The sequence below is a fragment of the Mya arenaria genome, chromosome 3 (assembly GCF_026914265.1).
Source record: "Mya arenaria isolate MELC-2E11 chromosome 3, ASM2691426v1".
Classification (NCBI taxonomy): domain Eukaryota; kingdom Metazoa; phylum Mollusca; class Bivalvia; order Myida; family Myidae; genus Mya; species Mya arenaria.
Window position 1 is genome coordinate 32,293,563 of NC_069124.1, and position 24,472 is coordinate 32,318,034.

A 24,472-nucleotide genomic window follows, 5' to 3' on the forward strand; every position below is an offset into this window, starting at 1 on the left:
TTCTTCCAGGTTTCATTACAACTATAAGGTTTACAGGGGACAAAGTTTTGTGACAGACGGACAACACCAAATCAATATATCTCTTGCTTACTCGGGAAAAGACATAAAAAAGGCAAACCAAAGTTTCAGTTCTTGCACAAGCACAGCTGTCAATAGGTTAAAAGCAATTCCTTTCCATATACATGAACAAGTTCATTTGTATAAACCATTGAAAGCAAAAACAACTTCGAAAATACAACAGATTAAAGAGAAATCATTTCTTAATTAAAATGATCAATAATTGATTGGCAAACAACATTCTTTTGATCGTTCTTTGTTGTAGTACAGATAGTTTTCCACAAGTTGTGAGGCTAATATTTAAAGCTACATTTACAATTAAAATAATTGGTTCAAACAATTGTAAATGAAACACCTAAAAAAGTAATTTAATCCGTGATATCTTCCCATCTTTTCACCAAACCAGCAAATTATTTTTTTACTCAATTCATTTCAATGAACTGCCATTTCAATAAAAATACACAAACATCCGTCTTTACGTAAACTTTAAGGAGTATATAAAATAAATATAACAAAATAAGTCTTAAAAAATCTTTAATTTCAAAAAAAAATTTGCTGGTTTGTCTATATGGTCAGCAATTGGTCAGCAACTCTACTCTATTTCTATATCGTCAGCTAACTCTTCAGCACTTTAGTACGTGGCCAGAAACGTTGCGAAAACAAACGTACGAAAGACATCACTGTAAAACATAGACTGTGTCTACATTATTAATGTCAAAAGTAACACCGTTTACTTAATGACGAGACAATCATTATGGTAAGAACGACAACTCATGTATTCAAGGGAAAAAATGACTGTGTCTACATTTTCAGCTCAAAAGAACTTTTTTTTTTTATGAAAAAGAGACGCATATTTTCAACCAAGTTCTTAAGTCTCCATAAACCTTTTACTCACCACGTATTAAATATAGCGGGCCGCTGCAGAATAATCCCTAGATTCTTTCATCTTGCTTAAAACTTTAGCATTGACCTTTTGCTGCACTTCGTTTACCTTTTTCGGAAAAGAGACTTATTTCGTGCCAAAATATTCCAGGATTGAAGACAGCTGTGACTGCGACACTTGTTGCCTTTTCAAAATGGGCTTTACAAAAGATTCTAATTTACTTCAAATAATGTTCTCTTACTAGATAAAATGTTATTTTCATCCTGACCTGCATGTTCAGTTTTTCAACTGGCGTTTTGTGTGTCGCTTTGCTCAATAAGTGTAAAGTTACGGCTCTTCACTTTATGAAGATATGGCATTTAGAACAATCTTTTGCCGGGCAAATCTCCAAACGAATGAAAGCAAGAGGCATGCCACGTTACAGGAATGTCAACCAGCATATTAAGTTGTGTATCTTGGGTATAGCGTGTGGAGTAAGAGCTAATAATCGCTAATATTTTTGCCTAAAAACACACATGAAACATTATGACACCACTATCACGATAAGAATGAAAGCCTGATTCATAAAACAATATTTACACCTCAACTCCCATTCCTTAAATGAACTGCCTTTCGGCAATTGCGTTCATCAATCGATGAACGCAACATCTTCGGATATGTTCGGATCGCAATTCATCGCATAACAATATACATGAAACTATCGATCTTGTTATTATTTGTATTGTGTCAGCAGATCCCGTAAAGTTATTAAAATTTTAAACGTTTTGTTGCCAAAAGTGTTTCAATTTTATGTTTAAAAGCGATTTCAAGTGGTTGATCTTTTCCCGCGTTATTGTGACGTCATTTAGAAAAATGTTTCCGGTAACAGTCGGGTCGTCCTATTAACAGAATCGGTAAGAAAGGAATACTGAAAGGTAATCTGAAATGAAATGAAGTATTTTTTTAACGTTTCTTGAATAAAATAATGAACTATTGGTGTAATTATAAGGAATGAATTGCGGGGTTGATGTCATTATCGGGGATATGAACGCAATTTGGCTGGTCAAAGTACGCGTGGAGTCCTTCGGACTCCACACACTTAGACCAGCCCAACTGCGATCATACCCCGATAATGACATTAACCCCGCAATTCATTCCTTAATTAGATTAATATTGACCATCATGAGGTGATTTGTTAATGGCGTTGCTCAACAAAGTAATGGTCCGTAAAATGATTAAAAGTATACAAATTGAGCCTGGAATTTAGTGTAGCAGTCTAATAACATATTTTGTGATAAGAGTCATAAAATTTCACAATGATATTAGTATGGATGTGAAATTGTGCAACCGAGGTCATGATGAAGGTCACTTTTGCTTAAGAGTGTAAAAAAGATTTTACTTCCTATCTTTAATTCAACTTAAACTCATGTGATGAAATATTGGAAACTTTGAGATGATAATGTTGGCATATTTCGAGGTGAAAAGTAAGGTATTGCCAACTATCGGCACATTTCGGGTTCAAATTTAGACGCGCATTTTTAACTAAACTCCTACTTATCCCAAATGTTGTATCTTTAGAATTGAGTGTTTCATATAAATCTATCATAGATAGCAAACCGTTACCGCAAAGTATTTGTAAAATTAAAACTTTGCCAATTTCTTTGAAATAAGGAGTCTGATTTTAGCGATTTTACGAGTTGATGCGAACTCGATAACATAATGGAAACTTTAGCATAAGCCAAGCATCTACATATTGCATTTTTGTTTTATTTTCAAAGCTGTAAAATTCATCATCAGAACTGATCAGAACTTCCAAAGCTATGAGTTACACAATTGCATATTTTTTTATGCCTTGTGATGCCTTGTTGGCTGCTTAAACACACATGAAAGGTAATAGTACACATAAAAGGTAATACATATGAAAGGTAATACACATGAAAGGTAATAATACACATGAAATGTAATAAAACACATAAGATGTAATACTACACGAAATATGATAATACAAATGAAAGATAATAATACACATGAAAGGTAATTATACACATGTAAGGTAATAATGCACATGAAAGGTAATACCTATAACACGTAATACTACACGAAAAGTAATAATATACTTGAAAGGTATAACATATGAAAGGTAATAATACGTAAAAGGTAATAAAACACATGAAAGGTACATGGAAGGTATTACACATGAAAGGTAATAATACACATCAGAGGTAATAATACACATAAAAGGTAATAATACAGATGAAAGGTAATACACATCAAACGTAAAATAACCTGAAAATAATAACACACATGAAAGGTAATATATATATGAACTGTAATAATACATGAAAGGTAATAATACACACATAAGGTAATAAAACACACGAAAGTTTATAAATCACACGAAAGATAATAATACACATAAAGGTCATAATACACATGAAAGGTAATAATACACATAAAAGGTAATAATACATATGGAAGGTAGTAATACACATGAAAGGTAATAATACACATAAAAGGTAATAATACATATGGAAGGTAGTAATACACATAAAAGGTAATAATACACATAAAAGGTAATAATACATATGAAAGGTAATAATACACATAAAAGGTAATAATACATATGAAAGGTAATAATACACATAAAAGGTAATAATGCACATGAAAGGTAATACATATGAAAGGTTATCATACATGAAAGGTAATAAAACAAGAAAAGTAATACATTTGAAAGTAATTATACAAATGAAAGTTAATAATACACATGAACGAAAACTATACACATGAAAGGTAATACACATGAAAGGTAATTATTATCCTACCCCTTCAGTTTTGGCAAAACAAACATATTTATGACTTGGATTCGACGAATAGATTCATGTGACTAACTTTTGAATACGTGCTTTGTGTGCCATTAAACTGGACTCTGAATAAAATGACCAGTATAAATTCAAGTGTTTAACGCAGAATTGACATTGAAACTAAAGCATGTATATATTTAGTTTTTCTGTTACAAAATCACAGGGTATTCAGTGTCTTCTTGAAGTCATAATAGGCGAGAAGAATTACACACAAAATCACAAAATTAAACAATTAGTAGTCCTTCCTGTTTTAACTATTGGATAATTGCAACCCCTGCGAAGACCCAATGCGGTACTAACAATTTTGCTAATAAAACGTTATTTTTAGATAGTTCAAGTATTCGTCCAATTACAGCATTTGACGCAATGTACACACGTGATATTCACTTAATACACACATTCTACATTGTTATGTTAAATTTATAAATGAATGACGAAGGTGCTGATGACAATAGTTGAAATTGTTAATAAGTGTTTGAATTAATATTTTTTCAAGACGTATGTACAACAAAGCAAGTGTTTTAATGGTCAGAATATGTTTTGACTATAAGCCAATAATAAGGGTCGTATCAGAAGTTTCGATTGCAATATTAAACATAAAACAATAAAATATTTAATGATGGTCAGACGATTGGACAGGCCTTCGTTATTAAAGAAACTAATGACGACTTACAGATAACATCGGTAGTCCACGTAGGTCAGTAAGTTTTACATGTTTTTCTAGGTCAAATCAGGTTCTTAATACCATTAATGAGTACTCTCTAAAAAGTTTGAGTTGAGTTCATTTGTTTCGTGTTATTGACAAAAAAAGAATAGGCAGTGAAAATGTAATTTATTAAAATTTAATAAAGGATAATGTTACAAACGAACGATATACATGTCCGAAACAAAGTTGGAGGTAAATTAAACGCCACAAGAAACGGCACATCTATTTAAACTTCATTTAATTAATTTGAATTTTAAGATGAGCTTAAAGCTAAAGAGTTTACATTGTACCTTGCTTTATTGCAACTTCTGAGAAAGGTAACTAATTCTAATTTACAAAAACTTTTATTAAAGTAAACTAGCCAATTAAGAATATCAGCATTGATTTCATTTTAAGTTCTAACATAAAATTATGTCTTCTTTTAAATAGTTTTAAAAAAAATGCATTTCATACAATTGCAGAGCACGTCAATTCCATATAAAATATCATTTCAATCCACTCCGAATTTTGTCAATATTATAAGGTTTGATAACAATGCCATACAACATTCTGTCAAAAGCACTTTATAAATCTTGAGTAATCTCTTACAATACATTCCTTTCATGTTTTGTTTAATTCGTTGTTATAAAGTGCTAATCGTTATTTACATTATGTTTTCCATGTTTCATGAATAGACATTGTCTGTATCATGCTAGCAAATTTCACGATGTTGCAAACCGCTATGTGTCTAATGCTAAACGCCAAACCGCTATGTGGCTACAGCTAAACGCCAAACCGCAATACGCTTAACTCGATTTCGATTACGAAACTAAACATGTAAATGTTAAATTATCACTGAAATGTTACGTCGTTTGATTTGAAATTGTCTTCATAGATGTTGCAAATCGGAATGTGGATATTGTTAAATTGAAACCGCGATACGACGAAACTAGAATTCGATTACGAAAATAAACACAAGCTTCTCAATGCTAGCTCCAAGTAATCATGGAAAGGTTACCTCCCCTTACTTTAAAATTGCCATTTGTTCGAAAGTGGGATTGAAACAAAGGGATCGATGTAACGCTTATCTACACGTATAAGTCACCTTTTCACAAACGTGAGAAATATTTTACGCACGAAGGGTAAGTATTGTTAATATAAATAATATTGACAAACAATATGCACTAAATAATTCAGTCCAGATAAAGGGTCCGCATATTAACAGCCACCCGCTTCGGAGTCATTTGGCGTTGTAATTGCTTGCTGATGTGAAGGAAACATTTTTAATATCCAAGCTTAAAAAATTCCTATAATGAGCATTATTTTAATTAAAGATAAATAATATAGATATATACTTTTTAGAATTTGTTTGACTACATGACAGTCTGAGGTAGAGTAACCAACTCCTAACATATAGGTCCTGGGTAAGATCAATGGATGTGGAACATTCCTATCGCCTCTTACATGGACACTCAGTACTCACTACTGGTGATTTTGGCCAAAGAAATAGACTCAAATGTCGATATTAGCTGTCATGTTTCTTAACAATCAATATAAATTAGATATATGTAGTTTAAGTTTATGATGACTTTAAACAGTTATTTCAAACTATTATGTAAGGGGACTAAAAAAAATAAAAAATGAACAGACAATATTAATTCTTATTAGCGATTTTTCACTTATTTTTGACTTAATTTAAATTATTTTAAAATTCCAGCTTACATTTAGCCATGAGGCTATCAAGTTCCAGTAATGATTTTTGTTTAGATTTCATGGGATCATTATTAAGGGAGTCTTAATAGCTTGGACTAGTGTTCATGGGAATCGAACAAAAAAAATATTATCGATAATCAGTTTATGAAACCGATCAATTATAAATTGATTTAATCATTATTGAATTATCTTTATTCATCATATTTAAGGCATACAGATACAGTACATGCACCAGATTTAAGCACTAATGTTTCCTTACAATATTGTTTGTACATTTCTTTGTATAAATTACATTATTTATTCAGGAAGCAACTATCCTTTAGTGTTAACAAGTTACCATAACATAACATGAGACTAATCAGGCTCTAACTTTTGCCTTACATTTAGTATTGTATACACGCATAAAATAAACAAAAAGAAAGATATCAATTTCTTTTTGATAATCAGTCAGTAACAAGAACAACAAGCAGTTGAATATAACATATGTTGTACAAGCACGTTTTCTTTTAGAAAACTAAGTTCTTACATGGTAAGAAGTAAACAGAGACATTAGTCTAGGTTACAACATGTTTTAAAAAAACAAACTTTTAAACCACAAACATGAGAAGTTGGGAACCAATCCTTTAGCAGTTAAATCACAAAGAAAATTTGCAATAAGGTACTGTAGGACTTGAAAAGAATATGACTAGATAACTTAAGATAGTAACGCCTTAGCATTTCAACATTAACTAGTATTAACCAGAAAAAGAAAATTAGTCGGAAATGGTTACGTCCCGTAATTTCACTATCGTTTGTCGCCTTTCCGATCAATTGTCGATTATAATTGATCATTGGCACAACAGAAGCTTGGACTACACTGGGCAAACAACAGTTTAGGCATGTTATGGAAACCCATATTAAATATCAAAGTGCTTAAAAACTCAAATAATGCAATTTTTTAATTAATGCTCATTTCTCGTTTCAGATTCTTACCGTCCTTTTAATAAAAGGTTATTAACTTAATTTCAATTTGACCTTGGTTCTTCATAAAGGAAAATGACACAAGAAATAGTAGAAATGAAGAATATGTTAAGAGTGAAACTTTGCCATGTCATACAATGCATTGAAAATGGACGTACTCTAAATATTTATCATCTAAAGGTATGTGTTTTGTATGGTAAACCCTGTGATTGATCACAGGAAGTGTTAAAATCTTAATGAAAAAAGGGTATATTTTGTACTATACTAGTAATATTTGTAAGAATTTTAGGAGCATAATCCTTTAAAGATTGAATATACTTTGTTTGTTATTTTGGAAAAAAATATGTCTGGAAAAGGCATGATTACTGAGAGCTTAAACTATTTATATGTATAAAGGTTTTTTTCAAATAAAATTCATTCTGAGTCTGATTAGTATAGTAACTGTCATGGCATATACAAATTAAACTGCACAGATTGTTTTACTCCATTTTTTCTTATGGACTAAGATGTGACATGTTTGAAATCATTTCTATATACTAGGAAGAATCGAAGCCACCACATTCAGGAATCTAACCAAGGTTGGATGAATACTTATAATAACTTATATATACATATTGTATTGTTCACAAGGTCCAAAATGACCTTATTGAAAATATATGGGTGCTTTGTTTTTGATTAGAACTATGCTTTTCAAGTATTCTTGTTAACTTGTCTTGGGCAAAAAAAACCCATCTTGATTTAAAAGTAAGTGAAAACTGTACTGATAATATGCATACAGCAACTTTAACATATTCATGCCTGTTAAATTTATTTTTATTGTTACATGTAGGTCACCGAGTGCAGGAAAAACGAGTGAGAGATGCCCTCAAATATTGAGATCCACAAGGTGTTCTGTTCAGGAGGTTGTTCTTGTCAGCCTGTAGAGTGCAGCATAGAGCATACAATGTGCGTGCACCATTAGCATTGTGATACATTGATGAAAATCATAAATTGATCAGGTATGATTTCCAGAAATGTTGAAGTGTTCCAGCCATTGAAATATGACTTTTGGACGAACAAGCCCAAATTCTTATACTATTGCTTTGTTTAACAAGGCCAGCTATATAAGATTCAAAATTTTAACAAGCCCAGAATACGTTTTACCAGTGCAGGGCTTGCAGACTTGTGTTAACTTTGACCACTGAGTATTCCAATACTTAAAGATTCATTTTTGCCTTAATCAATTTTGTGAGTATTAGAGGCTATCTTAAAGGTGGTGTTTCCTTGCCCCAGTTTTCATGATCAATGTTGTGGAGTGGTCCTAATGGACCAGAAAGTATAACAGCACTGAGATGTTCTGCATGGTGACCTTTACTGATAAAATAGCATAGCTAAGTTAATAAACTTTATGTAGTGTCCTGATCTTGTACATTATAACTACCCCCATAAAAGTGGTTGGGGAAGGGTCAAAAATGATACAGACATGTCTGTTCATATTCAAATTTGTGTTGCTCTAGTCATTTAACCCTGGGGAATGCTGTTAAGGTATTGATGCTGTGCACCATGGGGATCTTTAGAGGATTTAGTTATGAAATTCAAAATGTTAAAGCAGATTTATGGAGAATGGGCATAACGCAGCATGTCAGAACGTCTGTTTCCTATATGCACACAGTTGTTGTTTCCATCTAGTTATATTATGGTCATATGACTGCAGATTGTGACCTTAACATTTAGCCGAGCTTGTTGTATATGTATATATATGGTGATCATTTGTGGCAAGTTATTTTAAAATCATTCCAAGTGGTTCATGAGATATGGAGTGGACATGAAATGGAGTCAGCATGTCTCAACAAACATGGGTGAGACATAATGACACTTGTCATGGCACTTTTCATTAGGATACATATATGTATGTTGTCACATGTTTTAAGAGAAACGTCACACAATTGTTGATGGTTGCTATCAAAATAGCACTAGTATTCAACAGTATAACAGGTATACCGCAATAAAATATTTCATACTGTGATTTCGTTTATTTCTAAAATCAATAGGATTGCTGATATCATGAATGCAGATTTTTTTACTAAAAATAATTAATTTTCATTAAAAAATCCAGTTGTTGAACAATAGTGTATAAAGTTACTTAAGTTTAAGGGATCTGTATTGCCACTTCCATACCTATTTGTTCATTTACCCTTTGTAGAAATGAGAACAGCATAATGTTTTTCAGATGGAGATTCGTGATTCACGGTGGAATTGATGGGTATTGTAGACTGCCAGTTTTCTTGGAGGTAAACACTAACAACAGTCAGAGTGTCCTTAGCGCCTTTACAGAAGCTACACAGCTGTATGGATTGCCTGAGAGAGTTCGGTCTGACAAAGGAGGGGAGAATGTTTTGGTTGCAGAATACATGGTTCAACATAATGGCACAAGGTTTTTTATAACAGGACACAGTGTACATAATCAAAGGTAATCATCTCTGTGGAAAGCCTTGTCTTGGCTGTACATGTATCTTAAACATGCATTATAGGATTTCCAAAAACCTTGGAAGGTTCACCATGATAAAGCGGCATGGGGCAGGCTTTGTGCTTGAGTGCACCCATCAGGACCTAGTCTATCCAGTCAATTATTTTTGATGGGCATGTTTCACATTAACATTGCAATTCTTAACTAAAAGGCGGTGGAAAAGTCAAGTGCACTGTCTCTGTGACAACTTTTAAATATATTAAACAAATACAGTGCACAAATTAGATGTGCCTTTTTTGTGTTGCATCTTACTCAAATGAGTAAGCCTAATCATGAAAGATAACAGGAATTATGTAATTAAAGAACGCTTGCACCCAGGAACGCCATACTTGGTATGCAAGTTGGTCATTACTAGTAGATGACCCCTATTGATAGTGTGATCAGTTCATCAGTCAGTCTGTCAGTCTGTATGTCACACTTCGTTTCCACTCAATAAATAAAGAATGCTTGCACCCAGGAACATTATATTTGGTATGCTTTTTGTTTATGACTAGTAGATGACCCCTATTGATATAAAGAGAAGCTTAAAATATCATTCCTACCGTTAAAAACTCGTTGAGTAAGACGCGTATTTATCCAAATAGAACGTTTTTTGTTGCAGTATTTCTACTTTCACTTCGAATCACTTTCTTGCAATTTTGACCTTGACCGCGCACTCGGCTATGACTTAAATACACGAACCTTTTTCATTGGACGGCTACCATCGACTTTCCTTGTTTTAATGACGTAACTGGAAAAACATTCAAATGTTATCCAAAGTGAAAGCGGAAATACTGCAACAAAAAACGTTCTAACTTTAACCAGAAATGATGTGCCATAAAATTTAAAACCAAGTTCTTAAGTCCATCCGGGGCCATAGTTTGTATTTAGGATGACATGGTGTTTGATGTAACCTTATTGTAAGATTGAAATTAATAAATGTGACAGGTATTAAGACAATTAGATGAAGAGTATTGACATTCTTAGTAAAAATCCCAACTTGCCCTTAAACTTTAACCAAGTTAGTATTTAAGTCAATCAGGGGCCATAATTTGTATTAGGAATATATTGAGTTATGCAACCTCATTGTGTAATGGCCCTGAACAACTGTGTAAGAATGCCATCCTTCCCTACCTTAACCGGACGCTGATGCTGAAGCTGGGGTGATAATTAAAGCCTTATTCTGCAAATAGTTGAGCTAAAAACTAACTTCAATTAACTCAAACCTTTTTATTCATACTAACAAACAACTAGGCCATTACATAATATAACCACTGTTTTTTTAACATAAAAATACATATACAACTGTTATCATTGGGGGAGTATTTAAATATTTCATAAACAAAGACTGCTTTAAACTGCACTCTCACAGATATACCGTTTTTACAATTTTTGGTATTTTTTTGTCTTGAAATAGCAAATTTTTGTGTAAATATCTGAAAACAAATGATAAAAGATGGCTGACAAGAGATCAGCTTAAACCATTACGAACAGTTTTAGAACAAGAGGCCCATAGGGGACTATGCTCTACTGGCATGGCTCTTGTGGTCATTTTTAATCCAGAGCATGTATGTATGGGTAAAAGGCAACAGACATATAGTTCACGTTTTGTGTTTGGGTTACCTGAAAATGTTGCGCTTTCAACATCTGAGCCCAGAAAGTATTGTAAGCAGATTGGTTGCATGAACTATTTTAATATGTGCCAAGTTACGGTCATCTGACAAAAAACAAGAGCTGTCACAGAGACAGCGCGCTCGACTATTCCGCCGCTTTTAAGATATTAACATTAATGTATTTACATGGGACATTTTAACCAGAATTCTTAAGTCTAATAATAAAGGGCAATTATTTGCAAAATACCGTTATCTAACTTGGTTATTCAATCGCAATGTGAGGTTGAATACCATTGTATAAAGTCTCAATGCAATACCTCAAGTAGTTGCTGAGATCAAGTTATTGCTGAGATATTATCCTATGTGTGCTAACATGCAAGGTCGTAACCAGAATTTAATTGCATAATAAAGGGGCAAAAATTAGTCCAAAAAAGTCCAATAATAAACGCCTATTATTTACAAGTTTTCTAACTTGGTTAATTAGGTTGGAAGATTCAGTACCACTGTATGAAGTCTCAATGCAATACCTCAAGTAGTTGCTGAGATATTAACCAGTGTGTGCTTGCATGCAAAATCTTAACCAAGATGTGACGCAAACGCTGACGCCGACGCTTGGGTGAGTAGAATAGCTCTCCATATTCTTCGAATAGTCAAGCTAAAAATGGTTTCAAAACTGTATCCATGATAATAATTTCTGTAGTTTTAAAAAATAAAAAAGTTGGTCAAAAGGTCAAAGTCAAGGGCATCTGAGGACAACATTGATGCTCATTTGCAAAACTGGAGACATGGTCTAAATATCATTGCTGAAGCTTTAAGAATAACAAAGGTCAAAAGGGGTGTGGCCAGCTTTGGCATCAGGGGCATATTTTGAGCCTTGTGATGCCTAATTCAAAATAGCAAGTGTTTGCAAAGCTGGTTTCAACAAAAAGATTTCAAAACATTCCCAATTTAAGTTTACCAAACCTGGAAACCCTGCGCGTGGCCAGTAATGACCCCAGGTGCATAATTTGAACATACATTCACAACCAATTTTTGTTTAGATGAATGGGCGACCTACAGACACTTAAAATTTAGCTAAACAATGGCCTTTGGGCTATCAACAAGAACAAGGCACAGTAATTCACAAAATCAACTGCACAACCAAAAAGCAAATTGTCTCCCTTAATCCTAAACTTGACATGTTAACTTGGCTAAAAATAGAATTTGCTCATGCAGACCTGGCTAAAAATAGCATTTCTTTCACACTTTCAAGGCCCATAATCTTGGCATGCCTGGGCGGATATGGCTGGTTTTCGAAAGGAACCAAGCTCTAATTGATATCTGAATACCGTACAAGTTTCATCGAGATACAATCAAAACTAAAGACTCTATCGCGTTAACAAGAAATTGTTTACAGAAGCACTGACACACAGACTGACATACTATGTACACATTACCATCACATAAGCTCCTCTGGCCTTTGGCCAGTAGAGCTAAAAATGCATAAAACATCAGTTTTTGAACTTGAATAAAATAATCTGCAGTCTAATTGTTTTGTCAGCAGTCTTATATAACTGGTTTCCAAATAACTAGATGCATTCTACATTTTGTTTAAGTATGATCAAACTTAAAGAATTGCATTATAAATACCGAATTTTATAAGTTTTAGTTTGCAAAATTTATTGTTCATACAGTGCAAGATAGATGAATATGAAATTAAACATTTACTTTCATGATCACTTCTTGGCAATAGATAATGTAAACCAGGAGGCATCACATGCTTTTAATGTTGTTCAGAATAACCCTAACTTAAAATAACCTAGTATTTGCTTCTGTTACAATCTTTACCAATTCACTAGCAATTCAATGAATACATGCAATAATTATCTACAAACATAATACAACTAAGATTAGTTCTTAACAACATATTATTCAATCTCCAATTAGAAAAAGAAATAAATGAAAAGCAAATAATTATGAAAATAAAACATTCATTTATTTTCATACCTATATACCGAGCGTATTTTGTTTCCAAATATCTAACATGTTCAATTTGATCTTATCACAGATAAAGAACGATGAACTTAGTAGTGTTGTCATTCATGATTGAGCAATAGTAATGTTTTTACTGTAAAAATGATATGAAAATTATAACCATCTTTTTTAGGTCACCAAGAATTTTAGAATGTTAGCTTTAAATATTTTCTCAGTAAGATATCTTGTGATTTATTCACAATACTAGCATGCACATATTTATGCCATAAATGCAGGAGAGAAGTAGGAGACTTACATTGTAAAAAAATGTATTGACTTAACTACATCCCCTTAAGCAAAACTTTCAAAAACCATTCCAGGGGTTGTTGTTGACAGTTAACAATGAATTTTGTAAACAGCACGAGCTGTGCAGACAACCCTGGTTTCGTTTTTTTAGTCTGACATGAAACACTAACACAAACAGAAACCATTGAAAACAAGAGGCCCAAAATGGCCTATGCTTTACTGGCTGGGTTTGTGTGGTCAACATCACTGTTTTCGAAAAGAACCAACCCCTTATGGGTATCTGAATACTCAAAACTGAAGACTGTATTATGTTCGCAATCATTTATTACACAATAGCATTTTTTTAAATACTATCAAGGCCCTTAACTTGACCATTTCAAGGCACATAATCTAGGCATGCATGGGCAGATCTAGCTGGTTTTCGAAAGGAACCCAGCTCTAATGGATATGTAGATATTGTACACGTTTCATCAAGATACAATCAAAACTGAAGACTGTATCGTGTTAACGAGCAATTGTTTACTGACATACTGATATTTCTTACAATCAAGGCCCATAATATAGGCATGCATGGGCGTATCTGGCAGGTTTTCGAAAGGAACCGAGCTCTAATGGATATGTAGATACTGTACAAGTTTCATCGAGATACAATCAAAACTGAAGGCTGTATCGTGTTAACGAGCAATTGTTTACTGACACACTGGTTATTTTATACTGTCAAGGCCCAAAATCTAGGAATGCATGGACGGATCTGGCTGGTTTTCGAAAGGAACCGAGCTCTTATGGATATATAGATACTGTACAAGTTTCTTTGAGATCCAATCAAAACTGAAGGCTGTATCGTGTTAACAAGCAATTGTTTACAGGATTTTATACTATCAAGGCCCATAATCTAGGCATGCATGGGCGGATCTGGCTGGTTTTCAAAAGGAACCGAGCTCTAATGGATATGTAGATACTGTACAGGTTTCATCAAGATACAATCAAAACTGAAGGCTGTATCGTGGTAACATGAATTGTTTACAGACGCACAGTACCATCGCATCTTTGGCCAGTAGAGCTAAAATCATATGAGCAAAACATTCATGATATACAAGTCATACATTTCGAGTACAAATATTGCCAATACAAACCATTAAACAAGAGGACCATTTGGCCCTAAAGAATTCATAGCAGAGTCAGCTCAAGGGTGTAGATAACTTTGTTTTCTTTTCTTGAAAGACCACAATAAATGTTACATATCACAACATGGTTACATACTACAATGTCACTTTTATACTTGTGCCTTACGGAAATTAAATTTCTTTCTCCCAAGATCATAGATGAATAAAAAAGATATAATTATTCCACTAAAAGTGAGTAAATAAATGTAAAGTCTAATCTGCATCCACCTGCACACTGTTTTTAGTTAGTGAATGATTATTATCCCCACGCTATAATCTTTTGAAAATCAGTCTCATTTGTAGTGAAGTTCACTTTGTTATTGCCAATGAACTATTTCTATAAAACCAATTTTGTTGTTTTCTAAAAAAAGAGTATCACTGGTAGCTATGGATGCTCCCCATTCATCCACTTTTTTGGATATTAGGCCGAAAATTGACCTACAATTGTAATTCTGGTAGAATGTGAAAGAGTGAAGCATTATTATACACAAGTTGAAAATAAACCATAACCTGGAAAGATATGGGCAGGCTTGAGAATTAATTTAAAAGGGATTTGGCATGATGGTCTGATATTGATCTTCAAACGTTTCATTATGTCATCGCTACCTATCAATATACCAAGTTTCATTTGAATCCCTTCATAACATTTCATTATATTGCCGAACAAGCACCCAGTATGTAGAAACAAAAGGGGTGATAACTAAATAAATATGCAGGATAGGATTCGATTCTTGGGATCTGTACTTCCTCTCATCTCCATCTATCTACAAGTTTTATTTGATTGCAATCCCTTGATAACGTTAAGACAAGCAACCATTATAAAAAGAATGGGAGGTTATGGTTCTTGTTTACTGCCTTTCCTGCCATCTGTCTATATTTCAAGTTTTATTTCAATAACCTAAACTTTTTTCAATGGTAAGGCCCAGACATGATAGGATTATGGTTATTGTGCAGTGCTCTGCCTCTCATTGTCATTTATCTATGTATCAAGTTTTAATTCAATCACCATTAGTAGTTTTAAAGGACAGACAGACGAAGCCGAGACTATAAGTATCTTCCATGGCCGAGAGTGTAAGACCCGAGCGTAGGGTGTTTTGCGGAAAAGAAGTTTACCGAGTTTCCGCAAAACACCCTGCGCGAGGGTTGGGATGAACCTATCTTACACTCTCGGCCATGGAAGATGCTTTTTCTCCCACCTCCGTTAAACAAAATTAAGTAAAAATGTATTTTTTTGGCGGAACTCTTTTGTGCTTAGTGAAAATAATTGCGTACGGATATGCAATAATTCGTGGTTGTCATGGATATTCGCGCAGTGATACAGAGTATGTAAATGGTCTGATCGGTCTTTAAATAGTTCTAAGAAGAGTGAAGCATTATTTCTTGAAAGGTGCGTGAAAACTGTTTTCTGGTGACATTTGAAGCGAGAAATAATTAACTCGCGTTCTAAATATTGCCACAAGACAAGGTTTCCATGGTGCGCTACAGACGACAGTCTTCAACAAGGGAGGTAATTACAATGTGGTAACCATTAAAAAAAGTTCCATACGGGCATTTTATCTTCGCCCGTGGGCAAGATAAGAATTTCTAGCATGGTTAAATTAATGGATCTACTTATCTGAGGTGGGAGAATAAATGCTCTCACTTCGGGGAGCATAAAAATACTTCTGGTTCGGTAACAATTAACTTTAATAGTTGATCACTACTCTTGGCCAAAGCCTTCAAATCCAAAAATAATATCCAGCATTGTCCGCTCAAAATCTTCAAATTTCATCAGTTTTGATGTATTTTGAAAAGTTATACTAGTGGCACAAGTGTTGACATGGCTCAAAGCTGAACTGTTATGATTGAACTCTATTAGTCCAGATAAAATGTGGCTTGGTAATCCTGGACAACCAACAAAGGCTTGTAACACCAGCCCAAGGGTAACTTGCATGCTGTCTTCCTAAACAGTTTCTGTGGAAATGTTTATTACAGTTGAGCTGATCCGGCCTTCTGAAATGAACATCACTAAATCTCAACTCATAGAGCCATTGAAGCCCTGAAATGCTCATCTGAGACCCTAGGGGTCTTTATGAGACAACATCACAGTTTTAAGGACAAGGCCCCAATATTAGGAAACTAAGCTTCATAACATGCTTTTTGTTTTAAAATTTCCTTTTAAATCTTTACTTTTATATTGAAAATCAGTTCACATCATTTATCAGTCAAAACCTCAATTACAAGTCTAAAAAACTTTAAAAGAAGTAAATATTTCACAAATTATAAAAGATTTTTTAAGTTATAGAATGTTGAAAACAAACAGTTAAGACTGATATATGGGTTGTTTACAGCTGAGGGCTATTCCATTTAAACATATAACTCAGGGGGGACGGCAATTTTTTTAATCATATATGGTAGGGTCACTAGGGTGTCTTTTTCACTAATTTGCATCTGTAGGTGCTTGCCAAATTGTGAAATTTGCTTCTGATGGGGGATGTCGAAATTTAAATCGCAATGGTGAAAATCCCTTCAGACCAATCGAACAGTTAAAAAGGTTGAAACGAAGTCTATTACAAGCGCTAAAATCGGATTAATTGCCACCCCAGGTTTGTTATGAATTATATTTTGTCAAGCTGCAAGCGGATAGTGATGGACAACCAGTGCTGGTCGACAAACTACTGTTGGTTGGACAGCTTTCGTTTATTTGACTGCTTTTTTGGTTGGACTATGAGCGTTGGTTGAACACCTATTGATAGTTCCCTTAGTTGGACTGTAAGTGTTGGTTTGACAACTGTTGACAACGGTTGTTGGCTAGACTGCTGGATGGACTGCAAGTGTAATGGACAGCTAGTAATGTTTGAACTACAACTGTTGACAACGGTTGTTGGCTAGACTGCTGGATGGACAGCAAGTGTAATGGACAGCTAGTAATGTTTGAATTACAACTGTTGACAACGGTTGTTGGCTAGACTGCTGGATGGACAGCAAGTGTAATGGACAGCTAGTAATGTTTGAACTACAACTGTTGACAACGGTTGTTGGCTAGACTGCTGGATGGACAGCAAGTGTAATGGACAGCTAGTAATGTTTGAACTACAACTGTTGACAACGGTTGTTGGCTAGACTGCTGGATGGACAGCAAGTGTAATGGACAGCTAGTAATGTTTGAACTACAACTGTTGACAACGGTTGTTGGCTAGACTGCTGGATGGACAGCAAGTGTAATGGACAGCTAGTAATGTTTGAACTACAACTGTTGACAACGGTTGTTGGCTAGACTGCTGGATGGACAGCAAGTGTAATGGACAGCTAGTAATGTTTGAACTACAACTGTTGACAACGGTTGTTGGCTAGACTGCTGGATGGACAGCAAGTGTAATGGACAGCTAGTAATGTTTGAACTACAACTGTTGACAACGGTTGTTGGCTAGACTGCTGGATGGACAGCAAGTGTAATGGACAGCTAGTAATGTTTGAACTGCAACTGTTGGTTGGACAACTATTGTTTCTAGATGGCTTTATTTATATTCAACACATCCATGCAAATGATATAAATGACTATTATATCACTCACCATCCATGAACTGTCTAATGATGATGGCCAAAGCACCTGTAGAAAATGTGGTACTCTTTAACTGTGTAGTCTGCCGATTGAGAGGAATCTTGTGTTAGTTTGATGAAGCCTGATCTTTCTAACAAATCACTTGTTTCTATGGCTGCCTCCATAAACTCCTCCTTAGATGATGCTTTCTGGATCTGAAATCAAACTAGAGCTATCACAGAAGGTGATAAATGTCGTATGCCCAAGGGTCAGGAAAACTACCTGAATGGAACAGTTTATGAACTCAAGGCACTTCCCCATAGCATTGTGGTCAATTCTGCCAAAGTATTTAAACAAGAGGCCCAAAAGGGCCTATGCTCTACTGGCATGGCTCTTGTGGTCATTTTCAATCCAGAGCATTTACGTTTGAGTAATAGGCAACATATATATAGTTCACTTTTAGTGTTTGGGTTAGCTGAAAACGTTGCAAGTTCAACATCTGAGGATAGGAAGTGTTGTAAGCAGATTAGTTGCATGAGCTATTTTAATATGTGCCAGTAAAGGTAATCTTAGGGTTAAAAAATATTTGCTTTCAAAACTGTACTCATCGTCAAAATTTCATTTCTGTAGCTTTAAAAATAAAAAGTCGGTCAAAGGTCAAAGTCAAGGACATCCGAGGACAACATTGTTTGCAAAACTGTTCACATGGTAAAAATTTCATTACTGTAGCTTTTAAAATTAATAAGTAAGTCAAAAGGGGTGGGGCCAGCTTTTGCCCAAGGGGCATTATTTCAAATGTTTTCAATTGCATCGTATGATGCTCCACAACAAATATCAAAGGTATAGGCCTTGTGGTTTGAAACAAGAAGATTTTGAAAATATTTCTTAAATAAGTAAAATAAGGAAAATTGTGACACCCAGGGCAGTGCCAGTTTTGACCCAAGGGGCATAATTTGAATAACCATGGTAGTGGACCACTAAATAAAGCCTCAGACAAAAAGGTTTTTAATATTTCCCAATTTAAGGGGGGTGGAGTCCGTCCCTTACAGAGAAAAGACAACTCGAGGTCGTCTGCATTTGCCGCACTGGTAATGACCAGTAATGACCCCAGGGGCATAATTTGAACAAACCTTCACAAGCAATTGTGACTTTACATGTAAAGTTGGCTAAAAATAGACTTTGCTCGTGAAGACTTGACTAAAAATAGACTTAGCTTAAAATAGCATTTTTTATACTTTCAAGACCCATTATCCAGGCATGCATGGGCAGATCTGGCTGGTTTTCAAAAGGAACCAAGTTCTAATGGATATCTAAATACTGTACAAGTTTCATCGTGATACAATCAAAACTGAAGACAGAATCATGTTCACAAGCAATTATTTACAGACGAACTGATTTTTTAATACTTTCAAGGCCCATAATCTAGGCATGCATGGTCAGATCTGGCTGGTTTTCGAAAGGAACCGAGCTCTAATGGATATCTAAACACTGTACAAGTTTCATCGAGATACAATCAAAAATAAAGTCCGTATAGTGTTTACAAGCAATTGTTTACAGACGCACGAACGCACGGACGAACATACTACGTACACATTACCATCGCATAAGCTCTACTGGCCAAAGGCTAATAAAAACTTGCCATGAATCAAAATAAATAATACCAAGGGTAGTAATGTCAGGTGCGTCAAGGTTGCCTAGTTCATTGTGGTATAAAACATCCTGGATTCCATGTATATAAAGATCCCCTTCTTCTAAGAGAAAGTAAAATAGGGGAGAAAAGGAAGAGAGAAAGGGGTGGGGAGAAAGATGGGGGATAAAGAGGGGAAGAAAGAGATGGGGAGAAAGATAGTGGAGGGTGAATTGAGTTGGAAAAAAAATTGGGGAAAAAACAAGAGCTGTCACAGTATATGACGAATGCCCCCGAATGTGACATTGACCTTTGAACAAGGTCAGTACATGAAAAGTCTTGCCTTCACATGTCAAATACATACGGCAAGTTATTCTAAATTGCCTCTGAACATTAAAAAAATACCACCCATATTTGACAACATACACAACATACACTCTTATATTCAGCATTCCACTGTGAATAAAAACTTAGTGTATCTTTCACCTTAGGGGTAGGGACATGGGTCATGCACGCAACACATCGTCTTGGTATGTCAAACACACGTGGCAAGTTATTTTAAAAGCTGTACATACAAGAAAAAGTAACAACCCGGACACGACAGCCTATACTCTTTGTTCTTATATATGCAGAATTCCACTGTAAATAAACACCTAAGTGTGACCTTGAACATAGAGGTAATGACACTGGTCTTGCATGCGACACGTCATCTTGGTATGTGGAATAAATGTGGTAAGTTATTTTAAAATCTGTCCAAACAAGGGAAAGTTACAGCCTGGACATGAGTAATTGAGATAGACACAAGGACGGACAGACGATAGACGGTGCAATTTTAATATGCCCACCATTGGAGCCATAAAAAGAGAAATGGAAGTGAATTTGGTAAAAATTAGATGAAAGAGATTAGATAAGAGAAAGAAATTAGATGGGAGAGATACAGAAGTAAGGGTGAAAGGACAGGGCAAGAAGAGTTAGGTAGGAGATAAAATGCGGAAGTTGAAAGCACATAGAAATGTTTTTTGAGATTTAAAAGGAAAAGTGCGGAGGCTGTGGGAATAGAAAGTGTGGGGAAAGCAGGCAAAGAAAAGAAAGAAATCAAGATTTGATAGATTTCAAAACATGTGCGACCGAATACGTCCAATGGTGGTTCAATGGGAAAGACAGAAGTGAGGAGAAAGATCTTGTACCATGCACAAATATAAGCGGTGGCTCTGAGAGCCCTAAACCCTTCATGTACCAGTCAATTGTAACCTCGGCTCCCGAGGTCCAGGGAATAGCGGGGACTTTGACTTTCAGTCCAGCCAAGCCCGGGTAAAATCTCCGCCCTGCGGGAACGATCTGCTGGTTAACCCCCCGCCATATGCCCCGCACCCAAGGGACCCTTGTTAATGCCAATTTCCCGCTATATTTGGCGAGAAAACAAAACCACCGCAGTCACCCGGCACTGGGGGGGGGGGGGGGGGGAGGGCCTTAGTCCAAATAATTGTACGTTTACGGATTTTTTTACGTGTTTTGATATGGCAAATCCTTCACGTACAAATTGTTTAGTATCAAAAGTGGGTAGTTATTCCGATCGGGATTTCGGGTTAAAGCATTTAACATCTAAAATATCATAAAAACGAGAAATATTACCAGATTATGTTATGTTATATCAGTTCCATACATAAAAATGTCATATTCTACAAATAATTATGAGTTTGAAGTGTTTTTTTTCATTTCCTGATGTCAAAATATAGCGATATATACATGAAGGGCACCTGCAAGGCTTCAGGGCACAATTTTTAAACAATCGGAACATTTCGGCCATGGCCGAGTTGTAACGATTGTATTTACGAGGTCTATCTCGAAGCTTGTCGGAGGTGGCCGAGTTATTACGATTGGGTCGAGTTGTTCCGCTTGGCATGTCTGTGTCAGTCAACTTTCGTTTTATTGGATAGGTAAATAATGCATTAAATGCTTGTTTTGTGCAAAATAACTTTTCACTTACATGGTAAAATATTAATATAAACCTTAAAGATCAATTTATACCATAAAATACTTCACTTAAATTATAAAACGAAAGTTGACTGACAAGGTTAATACAATTTCAATATTTTTCAAAACACCCCCGGTTTTTGCACAGACCCGTTTAGACGTAAGGATTGGAAGAATCCCGTATAACATGTCTATAATTTTAGACAATGGGGGGCCATGGCTACTGGAAGGTCAAAACACGGCCCATTTCCCCGGCTATCCCTAGTATATCCCCGAACGGGGGGGGGGGGGGGGGGTGTTAACAATCGAGTGGTGCATAATAACCAGAAGCAGACGCCGAGCCGAAAGGTATAGCCCTTCTTAGTATTCGAATCGTTCTGACGGGTTGCGAAACAGGTCAGATGACATTAAATTTCAAACAATTTTAGAAAAAAGATAGCAAGCCAGTTTTTATACAGTAAATATGTTTTAATAAATGTGTTTCTTACCTAAATATTGAAAACGTAGCTACATCGGTCCTGTTTTACTTGATTTACAAAAAATGTTTCCTCAACCAGCCATGTGTTCAGTGAAAGCGCGCAAGTTTCCTTATAGTAAATGACAATTTCAAATCAAGGGGAAGTAACCTTTCTTTAATTAGATGGAGCTAGCATTTACAAGTTCGTGATTGGTTTCGTATTCAATTTCCAGTTTTAGAATAATGCAGATTCGAGTTAGAAGTTAGAAACATAGAGTTCTGCAATTTTAATCAACGAGTTAATTTATAACGACATATCTTCACTGTGATTTGTTGATATATACATGCATAGTTTTGTAATCGAAATCCAAAAGCGTATTGCGGTTTGCCGTAATGCGTTAGCCACATAGCGGTTTGGTGTTTAGCATTAGACACATAGAGGTTTGCAACATCGTGAAATTTGCTAGCAAGATATAGACAATGTTTATTCATGAAACATGGAAAACATAATGTAAATAACGATATAGCACTTTATTACAACGAATTAAACAATACATGAATGGACTGTATTGTAAGAGATTACTAATAAAGCATTTAATTGTTAACACATAGCCAATTTCATTTTTTACCCAAATACCGCTCATGTTATTTAAAGTAAATGTATCCTTTTTATAAAAAAGCTAACGCATCTTTAATACCGTTCAAAGATTGAAAGAAAAGAATTCCCTCTGATAGTAAATGTAGCATAGTTACCGGTGTTACTTTTAAGCAATACTTTCGTAGATAAATTTGATTTCAATGCATTGTATTTGCATAAACAATAATGCATGTTATTTCTATTTAAATATTTATTTACCCATTTGCTTTCTTTTGTCAAAAAAACGTAATCAGAAGTTTATAGTTAACTGATCCAGATCGTACCTCTGAAGTCTACAAAAATGTTGCATTTCTTATTCATAACAACAGCCAACCATTTAAAAAAAACAAAAACACAATGTTCTCATATGAAGAGCGTTGATTAAAGAACCATGAAACCAGCTGTTTCGCTGATTTAAAATTGACTTGTACAATTGAATTGTAATTTTGCGTATCAATATACCGTTTTCAAAATCACCGTTATCATGTTGGATTTTGGCCAAGCAGCAACGCTATATCTTTTCACAACGTTTAGTGTCAAGTACTAGTATTACAAAACTATTGTCAATTAGGCACTTTATATATAGAGCTTCATATAGCCCCTTTATTGTTGGTTTGGCACAAAATGTTTATTGGTGACTGTGATGGGTTGATGGTAGCCATAATGAGGTTGAATGAGCTCTGGCTTGACTTTATTTAGAGCCCACCTGGGGCTTTTTTGATCATGAGTCGGCTTGTCTGAAAGTTAGAAACCACAATAAGGATGCAGAGGGCTGCTGGAGACCTATTGTGTCTACAAGACACAATTTAAAATTGCGTTCTAATGGGATTTGAGGAATTCAGTGGACTTAAAGAAACACATTTTTGCTTTCTAAATACTGTTTTCGACCTGGAGGAAAATGTTTATTTGGTTGTTTGGTACTAGAATATTAACATATTAGGTTGGAGAAAAACAAAATTGACTTAAAAGGTGATACTTCCGGCTGAATGTGGTTACATGAGACTCACAAAAACATTTCATAAGTAGCTTGTTTTGCATTGAATGCGCTGAATTTTTTTGATTTTCGAAATTCGTAGTATTGTATGTCCGTATGAATTACATTATGAGACAGTTATATCGTCTATCCATTACGATATGTTGCGTTTTTATACCACAAATTTGCACCTGTGTTATGTTTTGGACGCGTTTATATGGTAGTTGATAACATTGACTATTTTAATAAAATGCCATTAGTATGTGTTCAAAAGAACATTAGACATGATGATGAAGCTAATTTTATTCACGTTAGATATCAATATCAACATAACAACCTTTATAAGCGATATTATGTTGCAGTAATTTAAGAGAAAAAAACATATTATCCTGTCAGAAAACGTTTAAACTGCACGTATTCACGATTTTTGTTCATTCTTAAAATAATAAGAATAAAGAAATGTGTTAACTTCCAAAGTATCAGCTAAAATAAGAGTGTGGTAGCTTTTCATGATAATTTAATGTATTTGAAGTTTTAGCAATCCGTGTTGATAGCATATGAGTCTCAAAGAAAATACAAATAGATAAATGAACTTAAAAAGAAGAAAAATATTTTTAATTTAAAAA

General features: G+C 34.7%; 1 long non-coding RNA gene across 1 annotated transcript; it reads right to left on the minus strand.

The window, feature by feature from the left end:
• Positions 1–15,949: 15,949 nt before the first annotated feature.
• Positions 15,950–22,330, minus strand: LOC128226973 (uncharacterized). The gene is made up of 3 exons (XR_008259749.1): positions 22,268–22,330; positions 18,212–18,393; positions 15,950–16,650 (listed from the first exon to the last, which is right to left on the minus strand). It is a non-coding gene; the product is annotated as an uncharacterized LOC128226973 (long non-coding RNA).
• Positions 22,331–24,472: the final 2,142 nt, after the last annotated feature.